Consider the following 6,000-nt stretch of genomic DNA (forward strand, 5'->3'; position numbering starts at 1 on the left):
GTCTCATTTACTGTGATCATGTGGATCCTCGTTGTCTATAAGTGGAGAGTCAAAGGATTGAGAAAAACAATCCAAATGTATAAGGTGAAAGCTTCTCTCTTTTCTGAAATCGAAAAGAATATATGAGAGCCATCCTGTGGCATATGCCCTGTATGAACCGCAGAAAGTGTTCCTTTACTAGGCTTCTGTAAAGTACAAAATGCCTAGTGAAGGAATTTGGAAAAAAAAGAGATTTCACTAGTAGCAGGCAAGTTAGTATCTACATTTGAATCCAATGCTGATTAATGTCACAAAACTGGAACATCAGCATTTTTTGGTGTTTGCCCATGTTGCCATGAAAACCACACAGATCGTTTTCAATATGGTTGCTGTTCTATCATTAATGGCTGGCTTGAATTCCCAGATTACTCTCTTTTCAGCCTGGGACATAAAAACGAACAATTTGTTCCAGCCTCTAAAGCCCCTATCTCATTCATTTGAGCTGTTTTTGCAACTTACTCAGTTATTTTCATCAAGCTGAACAGAGAGCTGATTGCACCCATGGCTCATCTACTGTCAAAAAGACAGCAGCAGCTTCATTCTGACATTAGTACCCTACTAACACAAGGGTCTTTTAAGATGTAACACTTATTTTTATGGGAAGAGTTAATATGCAATTGCTGTCAATCAAAATTCACTTTCATTAGTTTAACTCAGCCCTCAGGAAAAAAAAATTTTTTTTTGAAAGAAAAATATAAAGAGATAATAGGAGGGGAAGCGATTGGAGAAATCTTCCTCCTGCAGGGAGGACCTGGCCAGAGGCCCACCCACCTAGCCCAGCCGTGTTGTGGCATCTCCTCGATCCTGTCATCCATCAGCGACTGATGAGCCAGTAAAAGCCGGAAGGCTGCAGCGTACAGCCACTGACACGCTGCTGAAGCCACGCACCAAAGGGGCATGCCCATTGTCACGTTTCTGGGCCAATTCTGCCTGAATGATTCATGGGCAAGAAAAGGAAGACCTAAGTTTTGACATCCACTCCAGGTCAGATTGTAGTGAGAGGCCCTATGGACACATGCTTGCTGCGAAGGGTGAGTCAAATCTTCATGAAGTTCTATTCCTGACATTTTTTTTTCCTCTGGGTCTACAGAGAGTACTGGCCAACATCCATTGCCTCATACTACTCCAGGACTTTTTGAAGTTAAATTCCTTGACTTTAACTAATAACCCTGATCCGGTAGTTAACATCTCCCAACACAGCATAATGGAACTAGGTGACCAATTGGGGGCTCAAATTGAGCCCAGAAGTTCCCCGCTCACAGGGACACCTCAGCCAGGAAGCTCTAGTTTGGAGCTTCTTGACCCTAAGAATGTTACACTTGCTGATGTCTGTAGGGCAGTCATAAATAAGGAGAAGTTATTATCTCAGTCTATCTCAATTTAGGAATTTTTCAGCTGAACTAAATGTTCTTAAAGACTATGGAACTCATTTAGTCAATTTAGAAACAACCTCAACATCTGTAACATCTCAAATTGCTTCTCTACAGTTATCTAATACTTCTTTTATAAAAGATAGTTTAATGGTGCAAAAAAATTTGAGAATTTGGAAAATTAGAATTGATTAAATAATCTTTGCTTTTCAGATTTTCCTATTTCAAGGTTGCTATCTGCTACTGAATTGTTTAAAAAATATATTGGCGAAGTATTTATTTCCTTGACTAAAGAAATGGTAATTTCTAAAATGTACTATATTCCTCAGCTTAGGATTAGATCGGAGGGACGAGAAGATGACTTGGACGTCTTACAAGAGGATAGTCCTAATCTGACCTCCTTTTTGGAAGCTTCTATTAACTATATCCTCACCAGGGCTACACTCTTGGTATCATTTTGTAGTGAACAAGATAAAAATTTGGTATTATACAAATATTTTAAGTATAAGGATGTTCTTTTTTTGTGGATAAAAAATCCAAGTATTTCCTGATGTTTTTAGAAGTACGCAACTGATGAGGAAACAATTCTTGCTATTAAAACCAAGAGTGTTATCCCTTGGGTGGTATTTTTTCTTAAATTTCCCTGCAAGCGTCTGTTCATGTATTAGAGAAATAAGTCTGTCTTTCAAGACATTTCTTATGGATAAGGGGACCTAATATGAGTTAAACTTTGACTACCATGTGAAGTATAAACGGTATTAAGTAATAATTTATTTCTATTACTGTAATCTTTTACAGATTTCCTTTGTTATACCTTCTTAGGTTATGCCTTGAAATGCTTCTCAAATAAGTTTTGGGGACTAGTTTATTGGAATGACATACCAAATATGTGTTTTGTTTTCTTGATATTCCTTTGTTTGCCTCTTGGATATCATCAGTGTATTTTGTTAAAATTCAATAAAATATTAATTAAAAAAAGATAACAGGAGGGAAGACAGTAACTTTTCAAAGATTCTTTTCTTATCCTTTCCCTTTAAATCCTTACTATAGATTCCCCTTCAAGTTCTACCACGACCTTCAATGAGATTAGGAGCTATCAGCATCAGGACATACAAGATTTGAACTAGACAAGGGCCTGGCTCACAAACTATCAGGCCGATACAGTACAGTATGCTCCAACGGAGCGCACCGATAGCCGGCTTTTGGACGCGCTAGCTTTACCCCTTATTCAGTAAGGGGTAATAGCGCGTCCAAAAAGCACATCCAACCCCCCCGAACCTAATAGCGCCTGCAACATGCAAATGCATGTTGATGGCCCTATTAGGTATTCCCGCACGATTCAGAAAGCAAAATGTGCAGCCAAGCCACACATTTTACTTTCAGAAATTAGAGCCTACCCAAAAGGTAGGCGCTAATTCCTCGGGGCACCGGGAAAGTGTACAGAAAAGCAGTAAAAACTGTTTTTCTGTGCACGGTCCGACTTAATATCATGGCGATATTAAGTCGGAGGTCCGACTTAATATCATGGCGATATTAAGTCGGAGGTCCCGAAAGTTTAAAAAAGTAAAAAATAAAAAAAATAATTTTAAATGGGCCCGCGGCTGGTGGGTCGAAAACCAGATGCTCAATTTTGCTGGCATCTGGTTTCCGAACCCGTGGCTGTCAGCGGGCTTGAGAACCGACGCCGGCAAAATTGAGAGTCTGCTGTCAAACCCACTGACAGCTGCCTCTTTTTACCGCCGGGCCTAATTTAAATAAATTAATACTGAATTGTGCGCACAGGAGAGTGGCCTGTGCGCGCGCTGGGAGAGCGATTTTACTGTATTGGCCCGTATATTAATTGCAGATAAAGCTCCAAGTCTTATCTGAGCTATTTTAACTCAAAAGATAAATACAAACTCTTCCTGCTGCACCACCATTGTCTCTCTCTGCTGGAGGCAGAGAATACGGGCTTTAACTATCTTGCACCACACGTAAATAGAAATGCCTTCTCAGGAAAAGACATATAATATGCCTCCATCTGCTACAAGGGGGGGGAGATAAATCAAATCCACCTGGACTGGTGTAGCAGGATGAGAAAGGAAGTTGAATGTTGAAGAGGGCTGGAGAGGTTTGAACCTGGAGAAGGAGGGAAGAAGAGAACCTGGAAGTTAGGCAAAGATAGTTGGGGGGGGAGGGAGGAATGGTCCCTGGAGGAGGCAGGAGAGAGGTAGAAGTTTAATTTAGTGGAAGGTTGTTGAACCTGGGTCAGTATGAAACATCTGGGGTGGGGGGAAGAGAGAAGCCTTAGTTATTTTTACAGTACTTTTGGAAGGATTCTGCAAACAAAAATTAAGTTCTGTACATGAGTAGTTTTTTCCTGTATTGCACAGAATTCCAAATTTTACTAAACAACTTGTAGGGATACTAAATATAGTACTCACGTAGGGGTTGAAGTCTGTTTCTTGCACTTAGCTTGAATGATAATCATGAGAGAAAATATTTTTGGTGTACAAAGTCCCAATTTCAAAAAAATAACTTTAGATTTAAGTTGCTATCAGGCATGAGAATAAAGTATACCATCAATGTAGCCTTCCCTGTAAGTTTTTTTAAACTTGTTCTAAATCTTTCATTAGGTACAAACCAAACTCCTTGGAATAGTCTCTACCTCCTGTCCCAATCCCTTCAGTTGGAGAGAAGAAAGGTAATACACTCAGGTATATCATCTTCAAAGTTTTCAAATTACTACCCATTTCTACCTCATTTGTACTGATCTACTTTACTCTACAGGTTCCTTTCCCTCCATCAAGAGGAAAGCTAAAAAATGGTAGGAGATAAGGATTTGTGAGCCATCTCAAATGCACAGCAGTAGCTGCATCAGAAAGTCATTTTAGCTCCTCCCCGTATTTCTCCAGTTCAAATGCATGGCTGTCCAGGTCAGAAGGGCACATAACAGAAGTTCAAAACCTAGTACCAATTTCACAGCACAGTTAAGGAGTTAGATTCACCTCATAAATCTTGTTTCTCCACCTTGAAATGGCTACATCAAAGAAAAGGTCTATGCTAGAGAGTGGATGGATGGGAGAACCAAGTCAAAAGGGGTATGAAAAAGTAGAACAAACAACTCAGACTGAAAAAAAAATCTGCCAAATAAGCACAAAATAATTGACTGCAAAAGGCTCCCCTGGCTCCTAAAAATTCTAGGTTGGTGCACAAGTTTTAGTATCTTTTAAACCATGCTTCAACCTATGCTCAACACATTATGTAGCCAACCTTCAAACAAAGATAACTATAAATACAGAGAGTGAAAACATTACATGCATTAAAAATAAAACCTCTGACCTGTACAGTCTTCATAAAGATATTGCTTGCCTTGCTGTATTTAGCAATCATAAACTTGATATCTTAAGAAAAGCACAGATCCCTCTAAAAAGAAATACTTGCTAATCGTTTTGTTACCCATTTAGCTATGTCTTGGCTCTATGGTGCTCAATTTAGATGGTACTATTGGATCATTTTTCCTTTAATCTTAATACATTTTATGGTTTTTACATCTCTAGGTCTTGTACAGAGCTGGAAATAATCCATTACTATTAAGCTGCAAATGATAAACACTGAGTAGAACTGGAAAAGGAGTCTCCAGGATACACGTTTCATTGAAATACCTATTTGTTATTATGCATTGGTTTCTTATTTATTTAATAACGATTATATAACAAATGACTACTGCTTAACAGGAGAACCTTTGAAAAATACCAAAACACAAAATGCTCAAGAATTAAATAAGAAAATAGAAATGACCGATTCAAGTGGTAAACAAAAGCCTAATTAAAGGCTTTTTCCCATTCTGTGTTTGTTTATTGGTGGGGGGGGGGGGGAGAAGCTCACTAAGAGGCCCTAAATTAAATTTTTTTAAATGTATATTTAGCTCACACCTTTTCACTGGTAACTCAAGGCGAGTTATATTGGTGTAGCAGATATAGTCTAATGATGCTGCTGCTGCTTTAAAAATAGCACACAACTCAAGATGGCAACTGCATCTATGAACAGCAGAGATCCATGGGATTGATATATAGCTTTTGAGCGCTACTAAAGCTACACAGCACTGAACAAACTACATGGCTTAGAATAACCTACAAGGCCCTCAGCAACTAGTCTCAACTGAGCTTGGGCCTCAGAAAAGAGTGGGGAATCCAAACAGCAGTAAGCGACGTTTAGGATTTCCGTTACCACAGTTCACCTATGTCCAGCCCCGGGGCAGAGAGTGAAAGCAGGGTGCTAGCCATCCGAAAAAGCGGTGCAGGGCCGTACGAAACTTTGACGGCATCTTCCAGCTCCTCGTACCCTGTTACAGGGCAGCTGTGTGCGCCCAAAAACCCTTGCACGAGGCCAGGCCTGGGGCGCGAGTTCCCTCAGTCAGTCAGTCACCGACGCTGCTCACCTGGGTACAACAGGGAGGAAGAAGCGCCGCAATCGGCTTCTCTCACGAGGCGTGCCCAGCACGCTAGCCCGCCACTACGGCACACACCCGCCCTTGCTTACTAGGGCCAAACCAGCCGTCCTCTCAGCGAAACCCGACTATGCCAGTGACATGAGCCGTCACTACGCTACG

General features: G+C 40.4%; 1 protein-coding gene across 2 annotated transcripts in view; it reads right to left on the minus strand.

Moving 5' to 3' along the window:
• The window catches only part of PRPF39 (pre-mRNA processing factor 39), a 192,117-nt gene extending 186,117 nt beyond the window's left edge, over positions 1-6,000 (minus strand). Inside the window, exon 1 of one of the 2 annotated variants that reach the window (XM_029598474.1) lies at positions 5,830-6,000. The gene's annotated coding sequence lies outside the window, so the exon portion shown is untranslated. The remainder of the gene's footprint in view (positions 1-5,829) is intronic. The other variant, XM_029598473.1, reaches the window with a different exon arrangement.

Source organism: Rhinatrema bivittatum, chromosome 4 (assembly GCF_901001135.1).
Source record: "Rhinatrema bivittatum chromosome 4, aRhiBiv1.1, whole genome shotgun sequence".
Taxonomy (NCBI): domain Eukaryota; kingdom Metazoa; phylum Chordata; class Amphibia; order Gymnophiona; family Rhinatrematidae; genus Rhinatrema; species Rhinatrema bivittatum.